Below are 17,577 nucleotides of genomic sequence, written 5' to 3'. Positions count from 1 at the left end.
TTTTTATTGAGTGCTTTACAGTCATAAAGATAGAAATCATTACCTAACTCTTGATCATATGATTAAAAGAGTGAATAGAGGTTGTCAGTAATGTGAGACACCATTTATGAATGCAGCATCAGAATGTGTGAGCAAATAGCCCACATACAATGTCATCTGAGGGGACTTCATCCCTCTCACAAAAGCCTAAAAAAGGAAACTTCATGTCTTAACAAGCCTATTCTGCCTTCATTGTTGTATGTGAGTTGTGTCAAGTCATCGATGACATCCTCTGACACTTTGAAATCATGTGCATGAAAAAATTATGTCAGAGCTGATATTGTAATGTAAGTCATGAATGATGTGCAGAGATTCAAAACAAAATTTGAGGGCTTAGCTTATCATCTGGCCCTCCTTCTAGTGCCATAAATGTTGACGGTGTTGGACCCGCAAACATGTCAAGGGTATCTCCTTGGTAAGAAGTCCCAACTAGACCTCAGACCGTTTGGAGTAGGAGTCACAACAGTGGGAAGTAAAGTAGTGCCTTGGCTGCGGTAGCGAGCTGAGGTAAGTATGATAGATTTGGTTAGAAGCAAGTGTGTGACCTTGCAGTGAGTCCAGTGAAATGCATGGGGGATTATAACACACAGAGGGGAAAAGGAAGTGTGTCTGTAAGAATCCTGTAATAGTATGCAGCCTGAAATGAACACATGAGCAGAATGACATCACATGCTATAAGTGGAATAGTCCACAATCCAAAGTGACGGGTTAATCAAACAACATGCCTTCAATAGGATTCATACAATTTTTGATACACAAATGTGTAAGATAAATAACATACATTGCTAAAGCACCCAGAATAGTCCAACTACAATAACAACATATGCATGAAAACATGTTGCCTCAATTATATTATTAAGCAAAAAATCCATCCATACATAGAACATTGACAGCTACTACCCCCAATAGTGGAAGATTACAGTCAACACTTCCTGCTCCTCCAAAGAGGTACTGAGTCTACACTATGGAGGAGCCAAGGCTCGTCATAATACTCTCTGAGCCTTCTCTAAGCAATGAGTAGCCAAAATGTTGGCTCCCAAAAGCCTATACAATGGGTTATGAAGTTCTATATATAAAAAAGGGTGGGGTGACCCCTGACATTCCCCTTTGACTTTGACTACCCTCATGACTCTTCAAATCCTTTACAAATAACTCTTTACATTACATAGCGATTGTTCACATTCCACTAATGACAGTTGGAGTTTCACTTACAATATATTTACAAATAATAATCAAAGTTAGACATATACCAATGCGGGACAAAATGGGCTTGATTCATCCTAACAAGAAAAACACCATCACTCTGGAGCTTGGGAAAATATCAACTCAACAACATCCTCTTGATGGTCTTCGGTGACGAACTGATACCAAGCTTGGTACTACGCTATAGTGTCCCTATATTGTTTGAGGATGTCTTTCTGAAATAGACTCTTGCTTCCATGGCTTCTAGGCATATGGTTCTGGAACCTTAGTCCAGTTCATCTTGAAGCATGCGCAGCATTGTGCTGAGTGTCACTGGAATAATGATGTACTTATGCATGTATTATGTGCTTAGCTACAAGTCATTACTGGTGGCCTCTCGCATCAACTACTCCATGTACTTGTCGACCTCCAGCAGGACTTGGTTCTTCTTCGTGGCTTGAGTGAGGGATTCGATTGAAGGGATCTTATGTGTCTTCACTATGACATCCATACTCTTGAACAACCATGCATAAGAAGCCTCAAGGTTAGTGATGAGTGGAGGGAGATGCTCATAGTTTCAGATCAACATCTAAATCTGTGCCTTGTTTAGATTTGCCTATGAATTCATTAAATTATGCAAGTAAAGTGGGTCTCCCTTGTACTACATTGTCCATTCCTATACATGCGTAATAGAAATGGGTATGTCTTTTCAGAGTTTGGACAATATTCATGCAATTCTACTAAAACCATATAGATGGACAGTAGCATTGTGCACAATGACAAATTTGCCATACAGTTTCTGCATGGTGGTCTCAAGGGTTGATAATTCAACAAGTATCACTTTTCTCATCTCTGCCATAGTGGATCTTGTGGATTGTTATGTCATCTGCCTAGCCACTTGCAAGTCATTTTCCATCCGATCATTCTATGCTAATAAGAACTTGACAATTCCACTCATGGCTTCCACATAATCCTTAGAAGCATCATCCATGGTAGATGGATGTCTTCTAACATCTCACACAATAACTCTTTCCTCCATATGTGCAGGTGACGCGTGATCATCCAAGAGTTTCTTTCTTCGTGCCTATACAATCCTTTGTTGTGACTCATCAAGTGACAGATTGTACACATCCATCACTAGATCATCATTAAGGAAAACAAACTCTCTTTTCTCTCTTGAGACTAGTTCTGATTCTGGAGGTGGCAGAGGCTGAGGTGTGACCTCATATGTTGTTGGCATGAGGTCAGTATCTTGATCCTGACACTCCTGTTCCAAATCCATGTTTGTTGCTTCAACCATCTACTCAATCTGCTGAGAAAGTAATCGAACTTGCACCTGCTCATGCTCTTCTTCATTTGTTGGCTACTATGACTCCTCAACCTGTATAGGGATAGTTTTCTCTATCATTGTGCCTTTCCTTTTCTCCTATTCCTGTTTCTTCTTCTCTTCCCTCTCTCTCCTTCTTAGATCCTTCTCTTCTTTCGGTTTCTTCTCTATTTCCTGCAACTTCCTCTCCGCATCCTCCAACCTTTGCTTCTCTCTCTTCCTTCATTCTACTCTCCTCTTGTGTTTTTGCCTCTTTGCCTCTATTTCCAAAGATACTCTCTCAACAATTGGATCTTCTCTCAACTTGTAGCTTTGCTCAATCTTTGGTTTCTTGGAAACCTTCCTCTTTCCTTTGTCCTACGTCGGTTTTCTCCTCATTGATGTTGTTGTTGATTCTTCCTATGGTGCTACTACCTGTAGAGCTGCTTTCCATTCTATGGCCATGTTGACTGATTCATTGAGCTTATAGGAGTTGTAGCAATACCTCCAAGGTCCTCCTATTTCCAATGACATGCCCCGTGGATACATAGATAATACACCTTCGCACAGTGGTTCTTGCATGTGCAGTGGGGATTATACAAATTGAAATCCTTGGTGTTGAAATCAAACTTCTCTAAGTCCTTGACCTCGACATCTGCATCCTTCAAGCTGTCTCTCTCGTACAATCGAATCCACAGAGGAAGTTTAGGCCATGGTGACTTCTTCCTCCTATGCAGTCCTATTGATAACCTAGTAGAGATGTGATATGAAACCCCTTGCATGACCAAATTATCCATGGAAAACCTTGGTAGCACATGTGAAGGCTTCTTTCTGCCAAAAATTATGATGAAGGTGCCACCAGGTGATGTATACCAATCTACAATGTTAAGTAATTCCTACATTACTTCTTGGGACATGTAAGGTGGATCCTTCTCAAAGATCATCATGTAAACTGGGGTGATGAAATGATAAAATAACCTCACCATCACTCCTCAGTAACTACACTCAGAAAGAAACTTGCAATAAATGTTCACAACATTCTCTAATGGTGTCCATGTCTAACCCATGCCAGGAAACGAATATTGGGCATAGATTGCATCAACTAGGTATGCGAACATATAGAATCTCGCTTGTTCAACCTTAGGTAGATTCCTTACATTAATTACATGAACTTTCAGCTAAAGAGCCAACATATCTAACCAGTTGAATGGCCTTCCTTCATTTTCCAACTGAGCCAACACAACCACCCAATTCTGTGGAAAGGTCTTTCTTCTCTCTTTACTATACAAGTGGCATGCAAAGATGATCAAGAGTTGGTAGGCCTTTCTGAGTCACTTGGTCTTGTAGACCTGATTGGGTGTTGTCCTAAGCTTCGATGGCTCTTTTACCCAATGCTTCATGATGTCTCTAGCATTCACATTGTTGTTGGGGGTATAGAAAAGTGCATCCATACGGTTCACTGGTTGTGGTAAGTGATACACCTATCAATAGTTTTCTGTCATGAAGGTAGTAAGTTGTATTCCACTCTCACTGCTCAATGTCATCGTCTCAGGATTGGTATGTGAAACAATCCACTAAATGATTTCCGCACAAGGGAAGGATGGGTACCTACATGCAACCTTATACAATCCTGACTTGTGTATGTTGACACAGACTTGTCGATCTTACAAATCTTCCTTGAAGCTGCCTGCAAATATGTCCTTAATTTCTTGCCATGTTATCTTCATGTCCTTCTGTATGAACAATTGTGTGTCTGCATAGACTGGAAATTTCATTGACACCTATTCAACTACATCTCTAATGTTTCTCTCTATAGTATCCTTTGATCCAACTCTCTTGGAAGCCATGTTACCTGTTCTGCTGAAAAGATTCTCAACAACTGATGCACCTAGAGATAGAGAGGACACTCATGGCATGTAAATGTTAGCTCGAATTTGAAAGCACTTCAAAATAGACCATGCAAAAAATTGGGAAACTGCTGGGAAAAATTGCGGAATTATGGGTTTCAGAGGTGAGGGACTATCCACTGGAGCTGCGCATTGCATAGTCCCAGCTGCCACTGAGAGGTGATAATGACTAGAACTTCGCAATGTGCAATCCAGTGTGGCTTGCTTATGACTGGAACTGCGCAATGTGTAGTTCAGTCTCACTTTGATGCCAGATGGGACTGTGCATTGCGTAATCCCAGTAGGCAAGGCTCTGGGACTATCTCTTGGAACTCCATAGTTCACAGTTGGAGGGAGTCACTAGCAGTCTTTCCGCAATTTCTAGAGCCAAGACAAAGCCTTGAGATCCAAAAATGTGTAGTGCATGTCAGCAAGAGCTAGGTCCGAGCTTAGGAAGCCTAAATATGCCCAAGGGAAAACTGGAAATGAGCAAATCTGAATGTGTGAGTGAAGGTTGGTGCAGATATGAGTGAATTGTGATGCATGCAATCAAAATAAATGTAGGAATCAGTCAAAGAGAATAACAACGAAGTTTGTGGGGACATTCATCGTAATGGTGACCATTAGCGCAAAAAAAGGGTTATGCGTGCGATGCTTAGGAAAGGCAATGGAAAAACTTAAAAAAAAACACTTCTACAAGATAAAATAAATGAAAACACCAGTAGTCGTTCAATAAAACGAGTAAAACAACACTCTTACAAGACAAGGAAACAAAAACGACAGAAAAAGTGGCGAAAGACAAGAAAAGCAAGACTTACTCGGAAAAGTTGTGTTGACTGTGCCGAAGGTTCCTAGATCTCCTCGGGAATTCCAAAGCTCCAAGATCAAATGTGAAAATAAGATCTGGTAGTGCTCATTAAATAGATTTGATCGATTTAGGATTTTTGACACGAAGGCCAAAATGCCAGGAAAAAGTGACACATGGCGAAAATTTCTAAGATTAACTTAAGTGTAACTCCAACTGCTTAAAATAGATCCCTATTTTTTAAGGATGTTTTTTTTTCTTTTTTTATGTTTTTCTTTTTTCTTTTCCAGGAAAGGATGCCATTCATGCATGGAGAAATTATGCAGTTCTAGGGAGAATTGGGCAACTCACCGACACACACATTGGGTAGCTGCTGAGGGAATGCTTCTGTGCAATTCCTAGGTTGACTGGCTCTGGTTGCCTCTCCTGCTCTACATAGTTTCCCAACTGAAGAAAAACTTCCAACTGGGTCTGTTCAATTCTGGAGTTGAAGCTCACTACCAGGTTGAACTACACATTTCCTGAGAGTAAGGTTGGTTTCCCTCTAGGATTGTGCAGATCATCAAGGCAGTGCTAGAAGTAGATTGAAACTAAGTAACCGAGTTAACTTGTGGTTAGATGACAAAGAAAGTGAGAAAACACAAGTTGTAAATAAAAAGATAAAACTCAAATGAAAGAACAAGTGCCTGGGTTGTGTAAGACAAACTACAGAGAATTTAGTAGGGAGGCTCCAAAATGAAGCGTAGGAAAAATTTTGGAGGGTGGTTATAGCCGCTACAACAAAAGGTTGTAACATCTCTAGTTAAAAATACATGTAAAAATATATAAGGCCATGGTAATGGGACATGTATTCCAATCTGAATGTTGAGAGAAACATCCTAGTGGGTGTTCATTTTGGTTATTATGGCTAAGAAAATTGGAAAAGGCAATGACAAGGGCTTTGGAAAGGCATGAGGAATTAACTGGGATTTTATTTATGAAAATAATGGAAATTGGGAGAAAAGGGAGGTGAAAGGTCACAAGTTTCATGTGAGGAGGAAAATGAAGAAAATAGAGTCCTCATTCATAAAAATGCTTTTGAGGATAAGCTCGTAACCTTTTGTTAGTTCAGTGTTGGAGCTCTCTCATTATTCTCTCTCTCTCATACTCTTGGATACTTAGAGTTTTCTTGGAGGACTCTTGGAGGGTGTGGCATACTTGGATTTTCAGAGAAAGGAGGCAAAGAAATAACAGGAAAGTGCAAGAGGACTTTTGGATTAGCAGCTACAACAGGATTTGTTTGGAGGTACCAAATTGCATGTATGTTTTCCTCACTAGTTTTGGCATACATGACATATGCATGAGGATTATTGGTCATGACAGTTACTGGCATGAAGGATTTCCCAGATTGACCCTGTATTGTCGGGCCTTGCCATCTCTAGGATAGCCATGGAGATTGTGGGTTCATTTCCTTGTTTTTCTTTGCTTGGTTCTCATGTTTCCTTAGCTTGGATTGAGTCACTAGCTCTTGGAGCCCTGGTTGGACAAACGCTCTGGAGCCCTATAACATCTTAGGTCGAGTTACTATTCTCGTAGCCTTGGTTGGATAAATGCTCTAGAGCCCTTGGTAAGTTTAGATACTAGTTCTAGAGCCTTGGTTGGACAAACACTGTGGAGCTCGACAACAACTGTGGGTTGAGATACTAGTCCTAGTCCTTTCGTTGGAACAAATGATCTGGAGCCATAGATGGTTGGGATATAGACCAATCTAATGATGGTTTTGATGATGTCAGAATGTGAGGTGGAATCATTGTTTGATGGGTTTATGTGGTTGGCCTCTGGAAGCCACAGATGGTTTTGGATTGATATGTTTTATGAGATCCCACTTTCATGCTTGGAATATGGCACAGGGGGTGAATGGCTTAAGAGATATTTGGCTCAGCCATTCTATGATCAGGTGGAACGTGGATGTCCCATCCTAGGTTTGGATTTTGCATCATCAATATGAGGTTATTTCTCCTTTTATTTCTATTAGTATTATAATGGTTTATATGTGATTTCATTGGTATTTATATTGCTATTATGTTGTATATATATATATATATATATATATATATATATATATATATATATATATATATATATATATATATATATTATGACAATAGCTATATATGGCTCTCATCATGTTTCTACTGATAAATAAATGAACAATGTATCTATGACCTAATGGATGAAATGGAATTCGGTGTGTTGAGGCATTAATGTTTCTTAGTGATTCTCAGCTAAGTATGAGACCCCTATGCTCAGATTTGTTATTTACACCTATAGTTTACATATTCATTATATGTTTGATGAAATTTATGTCAAGGCTAGTAGGGTTCGAGTCAATGTCTTATTCAAGTAATTTATTTTGCATTGGAATTTCCTTGTTATCTTATTGTTCTGAAGATGTCATTCTATTTTGGGCAGTGACCTATGCTCTGGGCCTGAAAACTGGCTCAAATCCCGGGGAAGCTGGCATAACACTGTGTAAAAGAGTCCTTGGACATTGGCTTGTAGGCCTGTGAGAGTGTCCATAGGTCCCTGGATGATGGCATACCCATAGCATGAGGGCGTCCATAGGTCAAGTGGTCCAAAATCTCAGTGGGACCCAGGGGTTGATTGGCAAAAAGGTTGGATTGGTTCCTAAGGGTCCTAATGTTGATGTTGAATGTATGTATGGTGTGTTTCTGTCGGTTCCACTTCCTTGACATGAATTAGGAGGTTCAATCATATCATAGTGGCCTCTCATTGCATGTTTACCCTTGTTGGTTGGTTGCTTGGGTAGATGTGGGAGGAGGGTGTTACAAAGGTCTTGCCAATAGGAAATTATTTTCAAATTTAGAGCCAAGGGCACCCCAAGTACTTTGAAGGGATAAAAGCTATTGAAAACTCCGAAACATGAGCCAAATGACAATGAATTTATTCTTTATAGTTGAAAAAAAATACTTGTTTTCTACTTATTAATAAGTGTACATAAAGCTTACATAAAAGTTGAAAGCAGAGAATGAACTACTTTCAATTATCTGTGACTTGGCTGGAAAATTAAGTAAACGTCGTCAATGAATTGTCGGTGATTCACTAGGAGGTATTCACCAAATAAACACAACTGTTTGATCAACACTTTGGAACAATAATTCTTGAAGAACCATCCCAACACCTCCATTTCCAAAATAAATAAGAAAGGGGGAAACATGTCACCCTACTTGAGACAAAAACATGGATTGAAAGTTCCAAAAGGAGATCCATTAATCAAAATACAAAAGAAAGGTGTGGAGATGAGAGATCTCACCCATGAAATTCACTGCCAAAAAAATCCAAATGCATCAAGGACTTTCAATAAATAATTGCAGCTAATCTTGTTGTAGGCCTTGGACAAATCAAGCTTTATCATCATACCTGGCTTCTCTTGACTTTTTAGTGAGTGGATAATGTCATGAGATGTAGTAATTCCATTCGACTAGCGATCCCCCACATGTCCTGTTTGTTCAGGTGAAATAAGAAACTCCAATAATGGTTTCAGTTTATTAACGATAATTGTAGAAATTACCTTGTAAATTGCATTTCATAATGCAATAAGTCTAAACCCATTGGGGTCTTTAAATTTTCTAGCCTTAGTGATTAAGGAGATAAAAGTGGAATTCAATCATCCCTACATGAACTGGTGTTTTCTAGACTACTCTACCACCTCATGAATCTCAACACCTAGAAAACTCCAGCATGCCTTGAAAAATCAGTGTTATAACCGTGTGGGCCGGGTGCTTTGTTTCGAGGCAAAACCATTATAACATCCTCAACTTCTTGGAATGATATCACCCTCATCAAAGTTTCATTATGATCCTTACTAACAATTCTTGGAATACATGTCGTAGCCCTATTAATAGCTGGTCGTCGATTTAGAGGGGGCTCATAAATTACATCGTTGTTATAAGCAATCAATTCCTCTTCAATTTCCTTATGTTAAAGTTTCTTCGAACCATGTCTACCGGTGAGTGAAAATTTAATTAGAGTGTCTATGTTGAACCATGGATTTGTGAAAAAACTTAGAGTTCTCATCACCCTCTTTTAACCATTGTGTTGAGATATTAATCTCAATGTTAGTTAGTTTTCAGTTAGATGTCATCACATTTGATTTTGTTGTTTGCTAGGTTTCATAGAAAATTCAGTTTTACTTGAGTTCTACTCCATAGGTGTCGAGTTCTACTTGAGTAATTTATTATTGATGTTTACAATGTAATATATTTAGCCATTTTGAATATTGAGAAGAGGAATCTTTGCTTCACAATTTCTCTCATTCTTTGTCATGGTATCGGAGCTTAGCCTACGTGAGACTCCTTGAAAGCAGCACAAGAGAAGATAGGAAAGTTTGCATAAGACTCGCTGAGAGAGAAATAACGTGAGCAAAGTGAGAGTAGTGTTTGAATCTTGTTGAAGTGCGGAGATCAAAAGTCTTCAAAGGGTAGTCGAAGCAACACACCCCAACATCTTTGAATCTAGTGTTATTAACACATCAAACACCTACCACAAACGCATTAGCATTACACACACTCATGTCCATTGTAAGAGGATGTGTTAGTCTCAATCACTTACATTGATCTCGAAGTAACGCAACATAATAGTGAAGACCGTTGCATTAGAGAACAACATGAGCCATCAAAAGTCTTTTTTCAAAAAGAGTTAAGTCGTAAATACCTTCTTATGGAATTGGTATAAAATCCTCGTAAGCTCCTTCATATTCAGAAGCTTCATGGCATTTTTTTTTAATAAAAATGTATGTTTTAAAATTCTTCTAAAGGTATGAAGCTTTGTTATGTTTTTAAGAGTATTAAAAAATGAGGATTAAAAAGAGGGTTTACTGAAAAAAAAAAAAAAAAAAAAAAAAAGAAAGAAAAATAGGTTTTTTTTAAGAAGGTGATACTTGATTCAATTTTGTTATATAAAAAAGAGGGAGCTGCATTTTTTAAAGGGATTTTTTTTTAAAGACAAAATGACATGAAAATCTCTATTTGAAGAAATGGCTTCTTCCTGCACTTTGCCACAGACCCTAACTATGCTTGGAAAAAAATTACGAGTTTTGGTCTTTGAGAACGAAGACATTCCTGCAAGCCCAAGAGTGTTGGGATACACTTCAGATTGCCTATGTAGAGCCGACTCAAGAAGCATGGGCGACCATGTCCAATAATTAGAGGAATTCAACTACTGAACTCAGAAAGAAAGAACACATAACCAAATGTTGGATTCAAAACTCAGTGAATGACTCTATTTTCAATAAAATAACTAGCACATCCACAAGACATGAAGCTTGGGAAATCTTGAAATCTGCATATCAAGGTAATGATATAGTGAAGATAGTTAAATTACAAATACTCAGATCATAATTTGAAACCCTGAAGATGACTGTCACATAAATGTGGATCAGTTCATGACTAAGGTCATGGGAATAGTAAATTAGATCAAACTCATTGGTGAAACCATTTCAGACCATAAAATTGTTCAAAAAGTTGTTTGAAGTCTACCCAAGAAATATGACATGATTGTAATATAGCCATTCTCAAATCCAAATATTTTACAACTTTCTCAGTAGAACAATTGATTGGATCACTTCAGGCACATGAATCAAGACTCAACTTGGTAGAAGATTCCATGGAACAAGCTTTCAAAGCACAACTTTCTTTTGGAAGAGGCAAAGGAAGAGGATATAGAGGTCGAAACAAGAGAGGAAAGTGTCAAAGAAGAAGCAAATAAGAACATCATCATGCAATAGACCAGTGGAGACCTCCACAAAACCAAACTCAGAGAAGCAGACCATGGAGAAAATCTAATGTCCAATGTTATTACTACAAGAAATTTGGGTATTATGAACATGAATTCAGAAATAAATAGTCATATCAGCAAAGAGGTAGTGTCCATATCTCCAACAATGAAGGAGAATCGTCTGAAACAATATTTATTTCATGCCATCTTTCTGAAGACACTCACAACAAGGATCTTTGGTTTTTGGATAGTGGCTGCAACAATCATATGACAGGTAACAAAAATATACTTTCTTATCTTGATGCTTCCATAACGTTAGAAATTACACTTGGAGATCGTTCTTGCATTAGAGCTTAAGGAAAAGGTACTCTCCCTATTCTTACTAAACAGAATCAGTAGAAATACATACTTGAAGTTTATTATGTTCCAAATATGAAGCATAACCTCATTATTGTAGGACAACTGATGGAACATGGTTATGATGTAATATTTCAAGGAAACACATGTTATATCTATGACAAACCTCCCAATAGAAGATTGATAGCAAAGGTTGAAAAAAACAAGAATAGGATGTTTCCTTTGAATCTTAGAAGTTGAAATCTCTCACGGTCTTTTGTACAAAATGTGTCAAGAATAAATGTCAAGTCTTAGCTATCACATTCTAGATATGGCCACCTACTATTCAAGAGTCTAAGTTAGCTTTAGAAATAATCAACCATCATTGGTCTCCCTACTATGAATGAAAAAGACCGTAATTGTGAAATTTGTGCTATGTCCAAGCATAAAAGAGACAACTTTCCCACATCTTCCTTTAGAGAAAAAGAGCCTTTAAAGCTTTCCCATACAAATATATGTGGCCCAATGTAGACACAATATATTGGTGGTAGTATTTATTTTCTAACATTCATTGATGATTATAGTAGGAAGACATGGGTGTATTTTATCAAAAATAAATAAGATACATTTTCAAGGTTCAAAGAATTCAAAGCAGAAGAAAAAATAAAAGTGGAAAGACTTTGAAAGCACCTAAACCTGACAGAGGAGGAGAGTAAATCTCTAATGACTTCAAAGCCTTTTTTCAACAACAAGGAATCATATTGCAGAACACAAAAAGGTATAGTCCACATCATAATGGAGTAGTAGAAAGGAAAAACCAATCAATCATGAACATGGCCAAATGTATGCTCTATGAGAAGAATTTGTCAAACAATTATTGGGATAAAGCAGTTTCGACAACAGTGTATGTTCTTAACAGATCTCCAACAACCACTCTCCAAGATATAGTACCTCAAGAAGCATGGGATGGTAAAAAGGTAAATGGATTTCACTTTAGAATTTTTGGATCCATAGCATTTTCTATTGTTCCTGAGCAACTAAGAAAGAAGCTTGATGATAAGAGCGAAAGATGTATTTTTGTAGGCTATAGTGAACAACCAAAGGCCTACAGAATTTATAATCCATTTACCAAGAAGTTTGTTTTAAGCAGAGATGTCAAATTTCTTGAAAATAAATCTTGCTCTGATAATGTTGATGAATCTTCAAATCATTCTTTTTATCCACCACATCCACCATGATTGCAGGTTGAAGAAGAGCCATACCATTCTGAAAATGGTACATCTTCAAGCATCGAATCCACTAATGATTCAACATATTTAGAAGACAATCAAAAAACAAAAAGCATCAGAGAATGTTAGGATATTCCGACACATAGGAAATAGTTAAGTACAACTTGGTCTAGTATAGAGTTAGGTATAGAGTTAGGTAAAGTGTGTTTCTTTACCTTGTACATTTTGTAACTTACAATCCGACGATCATGATATGTAGTGATCCGACAGTTCATTCTCTCCTCGGTATTACCGACACTTGATCCGTGGCTTGACACCCGATTGGTCCATGATTTCTATTTAAAGCGCATGGAGGGTCATTTGTAGGGTAATCCGTCTATGAGAGAAGCTTATGTAAATTTTCATTCTTTTATTAATAAATTGCCTGAAGTGGCCGCGTTGGCTCAGGCCGTGGACTGTTTCCCTCTTTGAGGGTTTTAACCACGTCAAAAATACTGGTGTATTGATCTGTGATCTGGTTGTGAGTGGTGTCCTTTGGTGTTCTGTCTGAGGAACTTACCCTGTAAATTCCTACATGGTATCGGAGCTATTTGAGGGCCGCGTCCGTTGGTGATCCAAATCTGAAGCCGGTAGAACTACATCCGACTGTTGTTTCCCAGATCTACTATTTCTGACTACTTTCAGGCCGAGAGGACTGCTCTATTGTGTTGGGAGCATCTGTTCTAGTGAGGAACCCCTTTCGTTTCACGCGAAAAGGTTTCCAGTAGCCCTAGCTGCGTCATTTTTAAGATCTGGAGGTATACAGTGTTTATTTGCACTTTACAGTGATTTTCTCTCTGTTTATTTCGGTTTCGGTTTATTTAGCTTTTTTTATTACCGGATCTATACCTTTCATTTTTGCATATTCTCTTTTCCCTGCGACTCTGTGCGATCTGGGCAAATCAGAAACAGAAAGGAAGGATTTTTCTCATGCGTATGCTCTTTTCCCTGCGCCTTAGTGTGATCTCGGAAAATCAGAAACATTGAGGAAAATATTTAGTTTCCGGCTAAAGCTAACTTTGAACCGCAAGGTTCATTTTTGAAAATATTTAGTTTTTCGGCTAAAGCTAACTTCGAGCCGTAAGTTTCATTTTCTTTGCATGTCCGTGTTGGGTTCTGTGTTTTTTATTTTGTAGGGAAAAAGAGCTTTCTCAAAGCAAGCACGCAACCCAAAGCTCCCCCCCCCCCCTCTCTCTCTCTCTCTCTCAAATTTTTTGTATAGCTCAATTGGTTCAAAGCTATTTTAAGAGAGTAGAGGTCTTGGGTTCAAATCTCCATTTTTTGGGGGCGGATTTTCATTTCTGCACATTCCCGCACTTCGTCGGCGACTTCATCAATTTTTTTTCAAAAAGCCATAACTTCTTCATCCGGAAGCCGTTTTCAGAACCGTTTTTTTTTAAACAGCCTAATTTTTCGAGATCTATCCATTGGAACACTTACTTTTAGCATCTTTAGCTTCAGTTTCCGTTGAAATGGAAAGTCAATACCAAGTTACCCTTGACAGCACCAACTACTTCCAATGGTTTTCCTACAATGAGGATTTACTTAGAAGTAAAGGTATCTACAAAATAGCCTCAGGCCAAGAAAAGAAATCGAAGGATGAAGATAAGGCTACTAAATGGGAAAATAGGCAAGATCAAGCACATGGATTGATAGGGATGTCTATTTCTCCAGATCTTAGATTCCATATTGCAGAACTTGATACTCCTGATGAAGTAATGAAACAAATCAATAAAGTTTTTGGGATTAAAAATGAACTTAGAGCCCATCAGCTTGAAAATGAGTTGCTTACATTGGACCCTAATAATTTTTCTTGCATTGAAGATTTCTTGTCCAAGTTCAAGACCCTTAGATATCTCTTGGAAGGTGTTAAGGTTAAGAAAGAAGATAGTAACCTTATCTATTCCATTCTTACTAAATTGGGACCAGCCTACTCTGTGTTTGTTTTCACCTTCCATTCTACAAGAGAAGCCTTCATTTCTCAAGGAACAGACTACAAGTCCCCTTCCTTTGACTCTTTTTGTGATTCTTTAATAAGAGAACAAGAAAAACTCTTACACCTTGGTCTTCTTAATCTTGGAAACTCTTCCAAGAAAGCGTTAGCCGCCCAGCAGCAACCAAATTCAAAGAATCCTAAGAAGTCATATCCTAAAAAGAATGGTCCTAAACCAAACAAGGGTCCCAAGCAATCTCAGCCTCAAAATGAAAAATCATTTCAACAAAATGATAAGACAAATAAAAACAAATGGAAGAAGACTGATAGACATTGCAACTTTTGTAATCGAGATGGCCACTTAGAATCCAAATGCTTTAAGAAGATGGAAGCCTTGGAAGCAGCGATGATGAAACATAACATCCATTTGGAGCAATCTTCAACTTCAACTTCATCTTCAGGAATGGCACTTTCTGCATGTGGTTGTCAAGCATCTCGGTCTGGCTATGCACTAAATGTATCTTCTTCTTCTCATTCTCATGAGTGGCTCATTGATTCTGGAGCTTCTTATCACATGGCCAAAAACAAAGCCATGTTTTCTTCTTTAAATGATTGTAACACCAAAAATATATATGTTGGTGATGATAGATCTCTTAGTGTTGTAGGGACTGGAACTGTTCATCTAGACAATGGTCAGTTTAATGATGTATTATGTGTTCCAACCTTATCCTGCAACCTTCTATCTGTATATCAGATAACTCATTCAGGTGAAGGTAAAATCGTTGAATTTTCACCTCATGATGTTGTAATCAAGGACCTAAGAGATCCTAAACAGATTTTAGCTACTGGCATTGTTGATGATTCTACAAGGTTGTATAAGTTTCACAACTTTGGGTCATCAAATCTTCCCTCAGTATTTGTTGCTCATAACGATGAAGTGAGCAAACTTTGGCATGAGCGATTTGGTCACTTAAACTATTGCTCCCTTCAGCATCTATGTAAAGAAAATATGGTGACAGGTCTTCCTATGGTATCTTGCAGAGATGGTGTTTGTTCCAGATGTGTACTCGGAAAACATCATCGGGACAGTTTTGAAAAGCGTGCCTCTTGGCACGCCTCAACCCCTTTACAGCTTGTCCATAGTGATTTATGTGGTCCACTTCCAGTTGTTTCATTCTCTGGCTGCAAGTATTTCTTAACTTTCATTGATGATTTCTCCAGACGCACTTGGGTATACTTCTTAAAACTCAAGAGTGAAGTCTTTAACACATTTTTGGCCTTCAAGGCCTTTGTTGAAAGACAATCTGGACATCAAATTCTTAAGCTAAGATCTGATAATGGCGGAGAATATGTTAAAAACACATTCATCAACTTTTGTACAGAGAATGGAATTCAAATGCAACATACTGTTCCATATACTCCACAACAAAATGGTGTAGCTGAAAGGAAGAATCGCACCTTAAAGGAAATGGCTAATTGTATGCTACAATCTAAAGGACTTGGTCTTAGTTTTTGGGCAGAAGCAATTAACTATGCCAATTACATAATAAATCGCACTCCTACTAAGGCTTTAAGGAATATCACTCCAGAAGAGGCATGGAGCTCAATCAAACCATATGTAAGTCACTTTCGTGTTTTTGGAAGTGAAGCGTGGGCCCATATTCCAGATGAAAAGCATAAAGCTTTAGAACCTAAGAGTGAAAAATATACTTTTGATTCCAATTGGGCTGGTGACCCCGATGATCGGAAGTCTACTGCCAGTTATGTGTTCACTCTTGGTTCAGGACCTATTACATGGGCTTGCAAGAAACAAGGTGCCATTTCTCTTTCATCAGCAGAAGCAAAGTATCGTGGTGCCGTAGAAGCTAGTAAGGAAGCCTTGTGGCTTCGTCAGATCCTGTCAGAGTTTGGCTTTCAGCAGCAGCATCCGACTACACTTTGGTGTGATAATCAAAGTGCCATTCAACTATGCAAAGATCTAGTCCAACATCAGCACAGCAAACACATTGAATTGCACATGCACTTCATCAGAAAGCTCATTCACGACCATGTTCTTGAAGTGCAATATTGTTCAACAGATGATCAAGTTGCAGACCTCTTCACAAAGGCTCTCACAGAGGCGAAGTTCACTAAACTTCGATTTATGGTTGGAGTTCAGGAAGTTGTCACTAAGGGGGGATAGGCTCTAGTGCCTCCTTCCTTCTCCTATTGTGTCATATTTGTAAATCCTTCAATCCTATCCCAAGTTGTTCTTAAGGGGGGATGTTAGGATATTCCGACACATAGGAAATAGTTAAGTACAACTTGGTCTAGTATAGAGTTAGGTATAGAGTTAGGTAAAATGTGTTTCTTTACCTTGTACATTTTGTAACTTACAATCCAATGGTCACAATATGTAGTGATCCGACGGTTCATTCTCTCCTCGGTATTACCGACACTTGATCCGTGGCTTGACACTCGATTGGTCCATGATTTCTATTTAAAGCGCATGGAGGGTCATTTGTAGGGTAATCCGTCTATGAGAGAAGCTTATGTAAATTTTCATTCTTTTATTAATAAATTGCCTGAAGTGGCCGCGTTGGCTCAAGCCGTGGACTGTTTCCCTCTTTGAGGGTTTTAACCACGTCAAAAATACTGGTGTATTGATCTGCGATCTGGTTGTGAGCGGTGTCCTTTGGTGTTTTGTCTGAGGAACTTACCCTGTAAATTCCTACAAAGAAATATATGAGCAAGAGCATGAGTTTGACCAGCAAAATATGTTTGCATTTCTTTCATCTTAACCAACTCATTTTGAAGAAGGAGTTAAAGAAAATCATTGGGTAGATGCAATGAACTAAGAAATTGTTGCCATTGAAAAGAATCAGACTTGGGAATTATCTAAACTCCCAAGAGACAAAACCAGAATTGGTGTAAAATGGGTATATAAGACCAAGCTGAATGAAAAAGGAGAGATTGAGAAACATAAGGCAAGGTTGGTTGCCAAAGGATTCTCACAACAATTTGGTGTCAACTATGGTGAAACATTTGCTCTAGTAGCAAGGTTAGAC

The sequence above is a fragment of the Pinus tabuliformis genome, chromosome X (genome assembly GCF_031772625.1).
Source record: "Pinus tabuliformis cultivar Carrire ecotype Pingquan chromosome X, CPIR1, whole genome shotgun sequence".
NCBI classification, from domain to species: domain Eukaryota; kingdom Viridiplantae; phylum Streptophyta; class Pinopsida; order Pinales; family Pinaceae; genus Pinus; species Pinus tabuliformis.
Note: the sequence above shows the minus strand (reverse complement) of the source record.